Below are 18080 nucleotides of genomic sequence, written 5' to 3'. Positions count from 1 at the left end.
GCAATCTTACTTGGAGGGGAGGGAGCAGGTGGTAGAGGTGAACAACACCGTGTCTCGTCCCCCCCCCCCCCCCCCCCTCTCTGTGAGCTGTGGAGTCCCCCAAGGCAGTATATTGGGACCTTTACTGTTCCTAATATACATAAACGACTTGTCATCGGCATGCAACTGTGAATTGTTTTTGTTTGCAGATGACTCTGCCCTGCTGGTATCTGACAAGGACAAGTCACAGGTGGAGAAAATCCTCAGTGCTGAGCTCTGTAGAACTTGCAACTGGCTTGCTGACAACAAGCTATCCATACACTTGGGTAAAACGGAATCCATCCTGTTTGGGTCCCACATCAACCTTAAGAAAGTCAATGACTTCACTATAAAAGTGGGGGACATTGTTATCACCAGGAAAGATGAGGTCACCTACCTAGGTTCTATTCTAGAGGCTAACCTTTCCTGTGATAAAATGGCAACCAAGGTAATCAGAAAGGTTACCCAACGAGCGAGATTTCTCTACAGAATCTCCTCTCTGGTCAACAAAAGCACCATGAGGATTCTGGCGGGAACTCTCATTCAACCCTTTTTCGATTACGCATGCACATCCTGGTACCCTAGCACCTCCAAAACCCTCAAATCTAAACTCCAAACATCCCAGAACAAGCTAGTCAGGTTTCTTCTAAACCTCCACCCCAGATCCCACCTCACTCCTACCCACTTCTCCAAAGTGGGCTGGCTCAAGGTGGAGGACAGGGTTAAACAACTTGCACTGAGCCTAGTCTATAAAATCCACTACACCTCCCTGATACCGAAGTACATGTCAAACTACTTCCTTAACGTAAATGACCGCCATAACCACAACACCAGGGGGAGCTCCACTAACCACGTTAAACCCAGATTCCGAACTAACAAAGGTCTTAACTCATTCTCTTTCTATGCCACATCAATGTGGAATGCGCTCCCAACAGGTATAAAAGAAAGGGCATCTCTGTCCTCCTTCAAAACTGCAATAAAAGTTCACCTCCAGGCAGCTACAACCCTAAACTAACACCCTCCCCTAAATGCTAATAATCAAATGTAAACAATCAAATGCAGATACTTTTTCTTATGCCTTCTGATCTCTCTCTCTCTCTCTCTCTCTCTCTCTCTCTCTCTCTCTCTCTCTCTCTCTCTCTCTCTCTCTCTCTCTCTCTCTCTCTCTCTCTCTCTCTCTCTCTCTCTCTCTATGTCCACTACTTGCTGTCCATATCCTACCCCCCCCCCTCCACACCCCTGATTGTAAATAATGTAAATAATTCAATGTGATTATCTTGTGTGATGACTGTATTATGATGATAGTATATATCTGATAGTATATATCTGTATCATGAATCAATTTAAGTGGACCCCGACTTAAACAAGTTGAAAAACTTATTCGGGTGTTACCATTTAGTGGTCAATTGTACGGAATATGTACTTCACTGTGCAACCTACTAATACAAGTCTCAATCAATCAATCAATCAATCAAAAGGTGGGAACAATTGGGTCGTTTAAGAACACGTCATGAATATGAATGGACTCCTCTTAGGAAATCACTTAGGAAGAAAGATAAAAGGAAAAGTTAGGAACTTATTGCTGAATGGGGCCCATTGTTCCAACATAGAACTGTAATGCACCTGATGCCTGAACATGCACAGCCAAAATTGGGCCCGCAGGAAGTCCCAAGAAAAAAAAATGTTTTAGTGCAAGTGTGCGCTCTTTCAGTCAATTAGTGCGCAAGGAATATATGTATATACAAACGTGTATATATATATATATATATATATATATATATATATATATATATATATATATATATATATATATATATATATATATATATATATATATATATATATATATGTATATATATACAGTATATGTATGTATATATATATATATATATATATATATATATATATATATATATATATATATATATATATATATACCTATTCTGTGCTTGATGGTACCTTTGAGTTCAGTTTATATGTCATCTAAGGAACTTGGGACTGACCAGCGTTTTACATCCCACTTGGAGGAACATCTGGTCAAATGCAACAATATATATAACCATGGATGTATATATATATATATATATATATATATATATATATATATATATATATATATATATATATATATATATATATATAAATATATATATATTTATCAGTGACGTGCAGTCACTAGAGGCAGGTGAGGCGGGGCCTCACCTGCCATCATGGAAAGAAAAAAATGTAAAAAGAAAAAATAATAATTAAATGGTTATATGTATTCAGTGATTATACTATAAAGTTATTTTCCATTTAACTTCACCAGTTTTAGATTATTTTTATTCAAAATCGCTGAATTTTCACATTTGCCGTTCAAATACTGAGAAGAGATGGTGGTGTGGTGATCAGCAGCCAGTTGAGGCACTTGTGCCTCACCATGGATTGCGGACTCGGCTAACTGCTGGCCTGCTGTGCAGTGAAACCGTATTGTTATATGAAATATATTATACATTTCCATAGTTTAGTTAGCTGAGGTATATAATGTACAGTGTATTTTGTCAACAACTGTATGTGTGTAAAGTATTTCTTGTGCTGAGCAATCATAAAACTGCTGCGAATACGCACTGGCTGAGGCTCGCAGTAACCCCGCCTTCTTGTGCCGGCTAATGCACCCCGCCGCAGAACCCCCGACGGGAGCGCCACACCAACCAAAGCCCACACCCAAACCCTCCACGTGCAAGACCGAATCCACCCCAAAAAAGTCACTTAACAAGAAGCCAAGAAGTGCAAAAACAACAATGCTCGCGCCGGAGGAGCCGCGAATGACCGCAGGGACACAACATTAGGTACACCTGCAGACTGCAGCACGGATTTCATATTTCATTCATTCACAACTCCTCCAACACGAACACCACTGTTCCCGCACTTATAAGTAAAGGTAAGACCATAATAACGTTTTTTTTTATTAAATGTGCTTTTTGTGTGCTAGTTTGTATGTGTAAAGTTAAAGTTAAGTTAAGTACCAATGATTGTCACACACACACACACTAGGTGTGGTGAAATTTGTCCTCTGCATTTGACCCATCCCCTTGATCACCCCCTGGGAGGTGAGGGGAGCAGTGGGCAGCAGTGGCGCCGCGCCCAGGAATAATTTTTGGTGATTTAACCCCCAATTCCAACCCTTGATGCTGAGTGCCAAGCAGGGAAGAATGCTGGTATGAGCTTTTAAACATAACCCGTTAACTGCTGCCAATCAAATGGTCAATAAGATACTCTTTAGGGTTCATATGTTTGTAAATCTGACTGTGATGAAGTTAGTGCCTCACCAGTCATGAACCTCACCGCACGTCACTGATATATATATATATATATATATATATATATATATATGTATATATATATATATATATATATATATATATATATATATATATATATATATATATATATATATATATATATATATATATACATATGTTTAATTTCCCGTGTTTGTACTATTCCCGTTCAAGCGCTTATATTCCTGTTCCACCTCACCTCTAGTCTAAGCACTCGTCCCCTCATCTGTCCTTGATTGATAATCCGGAGTGGTACCTTGCCCACGTGTGTGCTACCTGAGTTTCCAATATCAAAATATACTATTTGTCATGTGTGTGATCATGTTTTGTTTAAGTTATGTTCTGTTTGGTTTTTGGACACTTAATTCCTGCTTTTTCAGTTCCTTGTTTTGTCACCATAGCAGCCATTAGATTAATCTTTTTCACATTTTGAGTCACGCACCTGTTTTCACTAATCATGTCACTATTATTTAAGCCGATAGTTGCCAGGAAGTCAGCCTGGCGACATTAACTTTGTTACCCCTGTTTACCTCTGTTACCTGATGATACTCATGTTTTCCATTGTTCATGCTGATCTTCTCACGTCATAGTAAGTGTCTGTTGTATATTTCATGTTCATAGTTGTTGCCTTTGTACTAGTCTTTTGTTTTCATTAGCCAAGTTTGCACCTCCGCGCCTTTAGTTTGTTCTTTTTGTTGTAGTAAAATTAAATGATGTTTTTACCTTTGCGCCACGTCCGCTCCAATTCTTGCATCTCGGGAAAACAAAACCCTCACAGTCCACGTCATGACACTATTTACCTTTTACAACGTTTTCCCTGCACATCGTCTTACGTCTCTGCGTGCTGGGATCACACTAAAAGCAACCGTGACAGGGTCACGACAAAAATCAATGTTACGAATTATATTGCATCAAATTTTGAAACTGTAGATTTTTTTTTTCTTTTCTACTCCTGCTTATGTAACAGAAGCCAGCCGGCGCGGCTGTGCCAGGTGTTCGTTAGTAAACCTCCCTCCCTAACACTTAAGTGCTTGACAGCTCGGGCTTTTAGCTAGATGACTAGGGCGCTCGACTCTGATTCAATGGACCCAGATTCCGGTCGGAACAGAACATGGGGTGGACCAAGCGAGTCACACTTTTTTGTTTTCTACAATGAAGTTAAAAGTGAAATACAAAGACAGTGATGAATACTATAGTTAAACATATTTTCAGTTCAAGACGAAAATGATGATATTGCGTGTGGGAAACAGTGGTATTTTATCTTTGAGCGTTGACATTATTGCTTGTTAATTAAACCATCTTGAATTAACGCCCAGCACCAAATCTTGCAATACACTTCAAGACTTGGGAAAGTAGTCGTATCAATCCACCATTTCAAAACAATGGAAGATACTAATATGCATTATATTTACGGATAGGGACTACTTTATACCACGCCATGGGACAAATGCCAGTGATTTGCAATTTGTGCGACAGCGTTATCAGAGTTCGGCAGTCTAACAGCTTCCAGAGAGAAGTTGTTCCTCATTCTGGTGGCCCTAGTAGTCAAGGTAAAGGTCAAGGTTTCTTTAAAGGTACCCGGAGGTAAAATAGTTGTGCAGACATTTGCAATTCAGCGTCAAGACCGAATGAAGCAAGCAAACACAAATCATATAAAACATAAAAACTAGAGATGTCCGATATTATCGGCCGATAAATGCTTTAAAATGTAATATCGCAAATTATCGGTATCAGTTTCAAAAAGTAAAATTTATGACTGTTCGGAGTGGTACACGGACGTAGGGAGAAGTACAGAGCACCAATAAATCTTAAAGGCACTACCTTTGCGTGCCGGCCCAATCACATATTATCTACGGCGTTTGACACACACAAGTGAATGCCATGCATACTTGTTCAACAGCCATACTGTATGGTCACACCAACACTTTTACACTGTTACAAATATGCGCCACACTGTGAACCCACACCAAACAAGAAGGAAAAACACACATTTTGGGAGAACATCTGCACCGTAACCCAACATAAACACAACAGAACAAATACCCAGAACCCCTTGCAGCACTAACTCTTCCGGGACGCTACACTATACATACGATCACCAGTATGCAGGCACACTGTACAACAATAAAATATAATACCTAATAAAGCAGTAAAATCATTGTGATTACAGTGCTATGGCGTAACAAATGAATAAAATCACCATGCGATAGCCTTATTTCGTGTGATGGCAGCAGGTACACAAGTATTCTTATATCGTTTAGTCCTACAAAGAGCAACAATGAACCGCCGCCCAGAGCGAAGGAGCTGGAATTCACTGCGTAAAGGATGATGGGTGCAGTGGTGAATAATGTATGGATTGTATGCAGCTTCCTGTTTGAGGGGAGGGTTCAAAGAGAGGATGTGCAGGGTGGGTGTGATCCTTGGTGATGCAGAGATCATCCCCAACATCTTCTGGGCATCTTTCACCACCCTCTGTAGCGCCTTCCTCGCCTCGGCCGTGCAGCTGCTGTGCCACACCATTATGCTAGTGCTGAAGGTGCTCTCTACCACACATCTGCAGAAGCTCCTAAGGTATGTAATGTACAAGCATAGTTTATGTAATTGGGGCAGCGTTGCTCAGGTGGTAGAGCAGTAGTTTATAGACTCTTTTGCCATCATCGTCACTGCCGTTGGGTCCTTGGGCAAGACACTTTGCTTCCAGTGCCACTCAAACTGGATTACAGATGGAAGTTAGCAACTATACTCTAATGTGGTCTGTACATCAGAGTGGTTTTAATATGCACTGTCCTGAATTAAAACAAAATCAAACACAAAATAGAATTTGCAATTCCGGAGTCGCCGAACTACCGATAAGCGTGAGCGGAATTGAAACTCATGAATGTCCAGGGTGAGTGGAATGTGTGGTCGTTGGAACTGGTCGAATCGGTTGAGAAATGTAGGATATGGAGAGGTTTGTATATTGCCCGTTCATTGTCAATGGGGGAGAAATTCCTGGTAATTACGGAATTTTCAGAACCAGGAAACATGTTGGCTTGAAAGTTCAGGGTGAGTGGAGCGTGTGGATGGTGGAGCGGTTCAAATCGGATGAGAATATATATACACTGTATATATATATATATATATATATATATACAGTATATACATATATTTGGGCTGTCAAACGATTAAAATATTTAACCAGGATTAATCGCATTTTGTTCATAGTTAACTCAAAATGAATCACTCTTAATCACAGATATATATATAACATTTTTTTTAACAATAAGTGTACCCTAAACAGATAATTTTCAAGTTTGAACACCATGAAGGGACAATTAATTTGCTTTAAATAAATGTTTTTTTTAAACTTTATGATTTTTTAAACAGCTCAACGCAAAAAGAACAAACATTATTTAATGACTATTAAAAAAAAAAATCTACTGTGTGTTTGTGTCTTGCCAGATTTTGTATTTTGTAGAAATACATCATTTCTATTCCTGCTTTAAAAGCACTTGCATTCAGAGGAGGAGCTACTGTTTGGATAACAGTTTCGCACACAAATAACACAAAATGTTGATCATTACGACCATGCTTTTATTGTCAATAATGATTTTGTAATATCCACCCATCCAATTTCTACCGCTTGTCCCTTTTAGGGTCATGGGGTGGCCGAAGCCTATCCCAGCTGTAATGTGTGATATTTCTACCTGAATAAATGCTTCTGATATTCTGTACATTACATGTTGTACAAGTTAATGGTTTTCATATTGCCGCTTGACAATGTTTTAACCTTCTCTATTAATTAATACAATGTAATATTAAGCCTGCTAATCATTTTGTAATTGAGAACTCAATCAGAACTTGTTATAAAATAATTTACACAATATTTCAGCCAGACAGAATTTTTTTTTTTAAGTATCAAACTACAAATGAAAGTGAAGCAAAAACCTTACATTACCATTACAAAGTACTGTACGAGGAACCGAGCTGATTATAACTATTGATAGTTAAAATGCAATGTATTCTTATACAGTGGGCGTTATACCTGGAGCAAACGTAGAGGATGATGATGTCGCTGTTATCACTAAATGTTAACGTCATTTCTTCCCCCGTGTTGCTGCAGCTGAGTTGCTGAAGGTGCCAAATGCAGGAGTTGCAGCCATACATCTAACTTGGCTGCACTCTTCATCCAAGAGAAAAATCCTGTGTTTAACCAGGTGCTTCCTCAGATTGGAAGTTTTCCCCTCCACTTGCCTTGATTTGTACATCACAAATACTGCAGGAAGCGTTATCTGAATCGGCAAGCCACACTATAGAGCGTTTTCTATTCGGCATGGTTGGGTTTTTGTTGTGAAACATTGATGGGTTGCAAGATTACTACGAGCTTCGAAATCGCCTGTTTTCCTCTCGAGTGCTAACAAGTACTCGCCACTCCCAAGTGCTAATTCAAACAGACGTGACGTCACGCACAACCCAGGCACCGAAACATGGCACCGCTGGATCTTACGTGACTCGGTGCCTGGTAGTACCAGCTGGTTTCGGCCGGTGCCAAAAAAGTACCGTATCCGGTGCCCACCCCTTTTGACAAAACATGATCGTAATGTAAGATATTTTTATTCAGTAAGTGTAGTTAAACCGGATGTAAGCGTAGCGCTTTTATTTTGAAGCCGGAAAAGTTTGTAATTGGTTTGAGAAAGTGTCTTGACATGTTTTGATGTTGGATCGACTATTTGCAATGAAAAAAAAAGTCTCCTTTCGACCTCTTGTCGACCATCTTTCATTTCTGTTGAGCTTTTATGTCTACTTACTTACTAAATCCGTCACAGGAACAATCTAAATGTTATGTTATCACTGAGCCTTAATCGTAATCTGAACACGGAAGTGAAGCACCACTCACCACTAGAACGACGCGCGCAGCAGGTGTTTGCCGCAGGTTTGTCGCCTCTTCTCACAGCGAAAAAGAGTCCTTTCTTGTCGGGAAAACAACTTGCTATGGCTTTTAATCTGATATTTACATAAGGTAGACTTTCTTTTGTTCATTTATGCTCGCTTGTTGCTCATAAGTAGCAGGTGAACTGCAGCCAAGTTCCTCCCGCTACGGCACTCCCCGGGGGTCAAAATGGACATGTGTGCGTTAATCGGCCGCTAAAAAAATGAGTGCCTTTATCAAAATTTATAGTTAACGCGTCCTACTGGTTAATAAAGAGGGTGCGTGTAGCGCAGTATGGAGGTATTTGGGGTATAAAACTAACATTAAAGGAACTCCAGGCCTACCGTCAAGCATGGTGGTGGTAGTATTATGCTCTTGGCCTGTTTTTCTGCCAATGGAACTGTGCTTTAAATGGGACAATGAAAATTAGGATTTCCTCCAAATTCTACAGGACAACCTAAAATCATCAGCCCGGAGGTTGGGTCTTGGGCTCAGTTGGGTGTTCTAACAGGACAATTACCCCAAACACACGTCAAAAGTTGTAAAAGAATGGCTAAATCAGGCTAGAATTAAGGTTTTAGAATGGCCTTCCCGAAGTCCTGACCTAGACGTGTGGACAATGCTGAAGAAACAAGTCCATGTCAGAAAACCAACAAATTTAGCTGAACTGCATCATTTTGTCAAGAGGAGTGGTCAAAAATTCAACCAGAAGCTTGCCAGAAGCTTGTGGATGGCTACCAAAAGGACCTTATTGCAGTGAAACTTGCCAAGGGACATGTAACCAAATATTAACATTGCTGTATGTATACTTTTGACCCAGCAGATTTGGTCACATTTTCAGTAGACCCATTATAAATTCATAAAAGAACCAAACATTATGATTGTTTTTTGTGACCAACAAGTATGTGCTCCAATCACTCTATCACAAAAAAATAAGAGTTGTAGAAATAATTGGAAACTCAAGACAGCCATGACATTATGTTCTTTACAAGTGTATGTAAACTTTTGACCATGACTGCATGTACACATGCACGCGCATTAGCTTTAGGTATTGTTAGCTAATAATCGCTATTTTGATAGCTAGCGTTAGCTGTGATTTACAGTATAATTTATCATAACAACAACATGACTGCAAATTGTTTGTTGCTTCTCTTGGACTACTTTTGGATGTGTGCACACGCTGCCTCGGCGTACATGTTGACGAGACCGGCTGAGTGACCGCCGTAAACACTAATCATTTAATTCGGGTCGGTAAACATTTGTATTGCATAAACTTTGTAATTGTGAAAAATATAGACAATTGTCAAACAAATGTGTTCTGTTAAACCACCAATGGTAACGTAAGGTAGCCAATTGTGTTTGTGTTATATTTTTTGCTTTGAAAAATGTTACTGTGAGGAAGTTACAAACAAACAGTGTTTGCTACACATGTTAGAGCTCATTCATTATTTTTATATTTCGTAAATAATATTATCAGCCATGTCTCAAATTCTATGATGAAGTTTGATTCATGGACAATGACAAATTATTTTGAAAAACTTTATTGAACATGTACACAATGTAAAGTAAGAAATGGATAAAAATCATGCACCTGGTAGCGAGAACACCAATGCTCAATACAGAAAAACTATAGGCAAAAAAAAGTTACGACTATAAAACATAAATTACAAATCTGTGCAACTTGGTAAAGTAAAATTATGTTATTTATAAGCCAGGTGAACCAGAAGATATACAAGTAAGGCAGAGGCGTCCAAAATGTGGCACAGGAGACATTTTTAGCACACAGCTCATTTTTGTTGCCCCTCAACATATTGTTAACAATGAAACAAATGTATTATTACTGACATATTATTAGACACTCATTAATGGATGTTTTTGTTTGGATAGTTTTAGAGTAGGTCTGCACAATTAATATTCAATGCTGGATCCTGATTTTGGCTGGCAGAATTTAATGAAGATGATCTTCTGCGATATCAATTTAAAAAAACAGGTTCCGCTGTATATCAAATCAAGCGTGAAGTGAAGTGGCAAGAAAGCAGCGTTGGGAAGCCCCCTGAAGCGGTGGCTCCTCCCCACGCCCCTGGTAACTGTGTATGTGCACAGAGCGCCACGATCACGCTCACCACCTTGCTGGCCAGTCGCCACTTTTCACTTCCGTGGGGTCTAACTCGGCATGCGTTAAAGACCGGACTGCTGTTATTAGACCGCAACAGGTGTGGACGCCTGCACAACATGCTGCTCTGCTTGTCTCCATGGAGTCGCACTAGCAGGATTAACCATTAGCCATTGTCGTAGAATTTCTGACCTTTTGACCTATATTTCATATATGTCAAGAATGTATGCTCATTTTGATTTCTCTTCTATTCTGTGGGACAAAAGTGAATTTTAAGTCATGCCAACCTGTCTACAGAATGTGTTGACTGTCTAAAGGATTCAAGTTGTTATGGAACAGATAGGGGAAACAAAAAAGACATTGACGCACTAACAAGAGAGATAAGAAAGGGATAAAGTCAAACGAAGAGAGTGTTTTGGTAGTGATTATTCCATGCTGTCGGGCGCGCCCGGGGGAAACTTCTGTGTGCTCGACAACTCAACCCAACCATTGTACCATTTGATTATGAGTAAAATAAAACTCTTGTGTTCAATCTACTTTGGTTCTCATTGACAACCTGGACTTTCCACTACACAAATTGGCGTCACGAACTAGGATGGTCCAGAACTCTGCAAGTCAACATCCGCTCCCGGCTTCTCTCTCAGGCAGACAACGCTTGCACGCGCGCATCTAATACAAGGTAAGCTATTTTGCTTATTGTGTAAAAGTTATCTGTCTGAAGAGAAACGGGATCGGTAAGACGAAAACTGAATTTTTTTTTCATAAAAGATAGGCCTAGCAGGTTCTCCAAAAACAACCTAGACTGGGGCATGTGTTGGTTGGCTTGAGTTGTTTTATATGTGATCATTTGTCTGTGTGTTTGTTGAAAACTTGTGATTTCTTGTTTTTAGCTATAAGGGGATTGTTAATAGAATTTTGGTGGTTTGGAGTGTTTTTGAAGCATAGACGATGTGAGACGAAAAATTTATTTTAACCTCTTCATCCTCTGTCGTTGTTGGCAGAGGATGCTTTTTTCTGCAAGTAAAATAGGTTAGCCGGAGTTGGACACAGCGAAATTTAAGGCAAGGTTGGCTAACTGGTGTGACATTTGGCCCACACAAATTTATGACGTCTATGAAGGTCCTACGTATCTGTCTATGTGGAAACTGCAGCCGGGTAAAAAGCCTGATATAAGGTGATCGTTCAGTGACTCCGGTAAAGGAGATCAACTGAGCCAAGTTGTCACGAATTTGGAAATTTGCTGCAGTATAGATGGATAGAGTTAAGGGCTCCATATGGTAAAGCCTTGGTGAAACTATATGGACTGACCAGACACGATGTACTGTAGGATTGTTGGGTGATTCCTGGTGATTCTACAGCGCCTTAGGCCGATTATCCGTGTTGGTCAGGAAGGATAACGCAGGTGCTGCTCCAATGAAACGGGTTAATCGCCGTTGTATGAGCAATGATGGAACCTGGTTTTTGTGATTTGAGACGGCCGATTCCACAAAAGCACGCATGCATTAGTTGTTTATATTTGTCCGGACATGGGGTGGTATTGTAATTTATAAATGTGTGTGTATAATGATGAATGCTGAAATGTGTGTGTATTGAGTGAGTCAGTTTATGTTGGTACATTTAGATATACGCGTAATTTAATAACTTTTGTGTAGCACCTGGTTTCTTATCTGTTTGAATTCCCCTCTTATGAAAGGCAAACATTATACCTCTCGGTATTCCCCCTCCCTCACGCAACCTCCCTTCGCGCTTTTTTCGCACCCCCGCTATCTGTAATAGTTGGGAAATTGTCCAAAATGTGTGTGCTTGTGAGAAAATAGACAAAGTTATGTACAGAAAACATATGAGTGAATGATCCATCCATATAATGATCTTCTTCCGCTTATCAAGAGGTTGGATCGCGGAGGCAGCAGCCTAAGTAGGGAAGCCCAGTACTCCCCCTCTTTGGCGCTGCAAGCGAATTCCAGTCATTTGAATTTGTTTTTAACTGGGCTGGTGATTGTGACTGTGCGATATTATAGTTGTAAGAAGACATTTTGAGATTTTGAGTATGGAAAAAAGGCTCTTGCTCTCTGGTGAATTCTCTGTGTGTGACGCATATAAAAGAAAAAGGAAGCTCAGCTGGGAGACATTTTGAGATAAGAGTGTGTCATTGTGACGAGGCTGTGTGAGAGACAGCTGCACGTGAGAAGTGGGCCGAAGAGGTGTGACACTGTTAGCATAGCATTGAGCTAGGGTAGCATTGGATTAGATTAGCATTGAGCTAGTTTAAAAAAATATATATATATATATATATATATATATATATATATATATATATATATATATATATATATATATATATATATATATATATATATATATATATATATATATATATAGTGGACAGCTGTACTCAGTCTGAGGAGAGTGCTGACAGGTTGGTTTTCATAATAGGAAAAATAAAATATACTGTATATGAATAAATAAACATTTAAATATCAATACATACATTTGGACTGGGACATTTAAGCATTGTTAAATTCATTAGTCATTAATTATGTGTGTAATATACTGTATTGAACAGCCCTGTTGCTTATCTGATCCATCCAGTTCCTGTGTGGAAGTTGAGACAAACACACACGCACGCACATCATAGATTAGAACACATTGTAGCTTTGAATTAATAATGATATAGCAAACACATTAAATAAAATTGAATTAAATTTAATAAAGGTAAAATGATTATTTAATTATATTGACATTTTAATTATTTCAAGAATAATCACGATGAAGTAAAATTTTAATTTATATTCTAAAACTTCTAAAAAACATCTGTGCAAACTGTGAAACATGTAGTCTGAAGAAGTACAGATAAGAGTCGCCAACACTCAGCGCCATAGTCAAAACTAAACGTAGAGAAGCGTTAAACAAATTCCAATCAGAAGATAGACAAAGAATGAGAACGTAAGCTAACAGCAAAACAATAATTGAAATAAATAACAAAAGAAAGCAAATTTCAAAGTGATAAATAAAGGTGCATGTAGAATTACATGTAAAGAATAAAACTAAATGGAAATAACTGTCTGCAAGATGAGCATGACGTCATGAATTGTGCTCGGGTTAACGATAGATAGATAGAAAGATAAAACGTTATTGATTCCTTCAGGAGAGTTCCCTCAGGAAGAAGAAGTAAAAAGTAAAAAGTAACTAATAAGGGTATAAATGGAAACAAAATAGAAAAATATTACAAGGAAAATAAAAAGAGAACAGTAAAATAAGAATATAACAAAAGAAACTAGGCATTAGCGACTGTGTTATGAAAAAGTATTGTACTGTTATTGTTTTGCATTCCCTGTCATCCTAGCCCCCCCAAAAAGGTGTCGTACAGTCTAATGATGTGTGGGAAAAATTATTTTTTATAGGCTAAACCAGTAGTTCTCAAAGGAGGGTATGGTGTTTCCGCCCGGACAAAAAGGGGGGTACCTGAGATTTTAAATATTTTAATATAGCGACAATTCAAAATCCTTTATAAATATAATTATAGAAGAATAATACTTCAACAAAATAAATATTTAGAATTAAGTTCACGAGCCCAGATGGATCACTATTACAATATCCAAAGAAGGTTGATGATTGATTATATGTATAGAAATCTTTATCATAATTTAATCACTTGTTTAAATTTTAAAACGTTTTAGTTATTCTTATATTTTTTTGTTGTCCAAATAAGTCAAGTAAGACCACAACAATTATTATTATTGTGTTTGTATTGTGAGAGAAGGAGAGAGAGTGAGAGAGAGAGAAAGAGAGAGCAGGTGAAGGAAGATTGTGGGTGAAGAGGATGGTTTGAGAAAATATGGGAAAAGGATGTTTATAACCTTACGTTATGTGAATGGTTTCTAGGAGAACAGAAAATAGAAACATTGTGTGAAGTGTAAGGAAGAGATGGATACAGGATGTTGTTTGGAAAGGAAAACGAAAGTGAAGAAAAGATGAGAAAGTGACAAATGAAGGTATTCGTAAATGGTATGCTGTTGATTGTGGTTAGCTGCAAGTTTGTTTAATTGTTTGTTTGTTTAGTTGTTTGAGTGAAATGGGAAGAAATCAATAGGAATAATTACATGCAAAATGGAATAAAACTATGAGTGCGATAGATAATGAATGAATAAATGAAATAAGTTTATTTTGGTCATATAATCAACCATCAACCAATTTGTGTGAGCAGTTTAACAGTAAATTAGACATATTAACAATCATACACATTTACACACAGAAAAGAAAAGAAAAAGAATGACCGAAAAAAGAATAGGCGGAAGCCAAAGCTTATATTGGCCTATGATATACATTTACTGAACATTAAATTACCTGGAACATCAACGTTAAAAGATGAAAGTAATTGTTACTATATTTTATAATGTTCAAAAAACTTTACTTTTCAAGGGTCTCCAAAACCATAACAAAAAACTACATGTGTTCAGCTCATCACTGAGGATGGTCCATCATTTAACTCCTAAAACTGAAATACATTTGTGTTTTTATTTTAATTTTACTTGACCTATTTCAAAAATCAATATCCCCGTAAATGCTAGTTTTCTCTTCATAATGTAAATAAGCTAAGAATACAAACTGGAAGGCTGTTGTTCTTTACTCGAAACATAATTGCCATTGTTTTAAAAATAGATTATCTGAACATTAAACACATTATGACTTATAAAAAATGGATTGGTATGATTATAGTAGCATGCTTTGTGTATTATTGAAATGAGCCTTTTAATTTTAAGTATTGGGTCTATATTTCTTCTATAAACATTTCCCCAAACTTCAAAACAATACTACATATGGAAAAATAAATGAATGAGATAACATATGCAGACATTTCTTATTCAGCATATGTTTTACTTTATACTGAATGGCAAAGATTTGAATATTTTTCTTGAATAAGTTCAATATGCGGCTTCCAACATATTAATGATCAATTACTATTCTCAAGAATGTAGTTCATATACTCTGTCAATTTCCACTTGATTCAACTTTAATTTTTGTTTCACAATTTGACTTTGCACCACTAAACACCACAAATTTAGTTTTGTTATCATTCAATGATTACTTATTAATATTAAATAATTTTTTAGGTGAATCAACGCAACCTCGATTTCCTCCACGATTTCTTCAAGTCTTCTCCTGAACAATATACATTTGTATTATCTGCAAACGTAATACATTTAATTTATTAGATACTGAACAAAGATCACTTAGATTAAGTATAAATAGCTTAGGTCCCAATAACAAGGCTTGTGGAACCCCACAAGTGACTCTTTCTGGCTGTGATTTAGTCTTAGTAATTTCCCCATATTGAGATCTATTACTCAAAACAACTACTTAACCACTATTGTGAAACACTTTTAATTTATGGGAGTATTGGGATAGGATTGAGGAAGATGTCTGCTGTGGTTGTGGTTAGTTTGGAAATTAATTTAATAAAAGTAAGTTTAAGTCAGGTAACTTTAAAGTGCAGTCTGACATTTTAGTTTGGAGTAATTTATATTTTTATTTAGACATTGCAGTACACCATTCTTTTGGATGTTGAGCTAGAAGAGGATAATGGCATGACAGAATAAAGTTAGAGTTAAAGTTGGGGTGCCAGTGATTGTCACACACACACTGGGTGTGGTGGAATTTGTCCTCTGCATTTGGCCCATCCCCGTGATCGCCCCTGGGAGGTGGGGGGAGCGGTGGGCAGCAGCGGTGCCGCGCCCGGGAATCATTTTTGGTGATTTGGCTCCCAACATTTTTTATAGACTTTGGTATGACTCGGCCGGGGTTTTGAACTTGCGACCTGCCGATCTCAGGGCGGACACTCTAACCACTAGGCCACTGAGATGAAGGAGGCAAACCAAATCTCAACAGCTTTCAGTTAGCTATAGATTTTGAGAGTATAATGCGAATAACTATAACTTTACAACTGTTTGCTGTGAATAGTGTTGAATAATAATTACAAATAACAGCCTACATTAATAATTAGAATAAGAGCCGATATGTAAAGTGTTAAAAAGAGGAGAAGTGTGATTAGGCCTGGCGCTTAGAGCATGTCCTTGTGTGTTTGTTGTGACTAGGTTGGATAACCAGTCGGAGACAGGCAAGGCAAGGCGGGGCAGCTTTGTTTGTGTGGCGTTTTTTATGCACAGGGTAGACTCAAAGTGCTTCACAGACAACAAAGTGAAATGAAAGAAAATAAAAGCAAAATTAAAATGCAGACAATAAAAATAAAAACAGTGCGGACGTTAAAAGTTAAAAGATTAAAAGATTAAAAGATTAAAAGATTTAGCTGAAAGATAAGGAGAAACGTGAATAAATACATTCTTTTGTTTTGGAGAGTATCACGCACAGCGGGAGGTCAGAGTGCAAGCATGACAGCTTGCTCGCGCCTACTGATAGACAAATGATAGTTTAAATTAACTTATAGTTAATCTTTAAGTGAATTAAAAGGGTACTTAAATACACATGAAGTAGTACGTATAATCTTTGAATTAGGGTTATTGATTGACATTTAATGGGATAGTTAAGACTGTGATTTTAAAACGTGATATGCAAAATTGAACTAACCGAGAGGATATGAAAACGATGGGTGTACATGTTTTGAGTTCCAAATTCTGGAGGGAAAAAACCTCAACAAAACGTAAAACCATACAGACGGACTTGGGTGGTAGTCACGGAATTGTCCTAGGTCAAGCTAGGGTGGAAACTGTTATGCAGCCGGGGGACTGCCAACTTCTCTGAACAAGACAAGCTCCAAAGTTGTAGCCAGAACATGCTCACAAAAAAAAACAGGTGTGACAGCAGGACGAACAGCAGGACGAACAGCAGGATACAAACAGACCCCTACTGGACATAAGTGTCAACGGACAATGTTCAACACAATCTTTGAAGCATTCCTTTGTGGTCAACCTGCACACACCTTGTAATGACCTGCTTACGAACTGTGCCCTGACAATTTAATACCGCACAGAAGGAACTTCCTGATGTTGCCTGACAGCACGACATCAGCTGACAACTACTGGGGACGCCTACCAGGAACGAATGGAAGACGGGAACTGCTCCAACTGTCCTAGCACTGGCTGACTGAGGTGCGTCCGTGTGCTCTGCCACCCAAACCGCCAAAGTGTACCAATGTATCACCAATTAGACGACTCATAATAGGAGCCTTTTGACTCTTATATATGGTGGGACTCAAAGTATGGCCGCTCATGTGAACTATCCTTACAACAATTAGCATGGTATAAGATGGACAACTAATGACCCACATTGTTCCTTTGCTCTCTGTCCTGCCTACGAAACCAAAAATTTAGGTCAAATGATAAAACAGGGCGTAGCTGCCGCTGATTGGACCTATACGCAAATACCACATTTTTTATTATTTCGGTTGTCTGTTAAAAACATAGCTGTTGGCTGCAATTTGGACACTCCTGCTGTAGGCTACAAGGATCTAGCAGCTACACAACAGCTGAGCTAAAATAACAAATTTAAGCATATCAAATATTTATAGTTGCTTATTACATACACAAAGTCGTAGAGAGACAGAAGTCTGTAGAAAGTATTCAGTAACAAACGTGTCCGCATCATTAAACTTTCTACCACAGGAAACATACTGAACAAATACAGCAGTTAATGTCAGACTATAATCTGGGATACCTTGTCTATCAGAGACATGGTTAAAACCCACAACACCTTTCGTTCTAATTAA

The sequence above is a fragment of the Entelurus aequoreus genome, linkage group LG09, assembly GCF_033978785.1.
Source record: "Entelurus aequoreus isolate RoL-2023_Sb linkage group LG09, RoL_Eaeq_v1.1, whole genome shotgun sequence".
Taxonomy (NCBI): Eukaryota; Metazoa; Chordata; class Actinopteri; order Syngnathiformes; family Syngnathidae; genus Entelurus; species Entelurus aequoreus.
The sequence above is the reverse complement of the archived record's forward strand: the minus strand, read 5'-3'. Positions refer to the sequence as shown.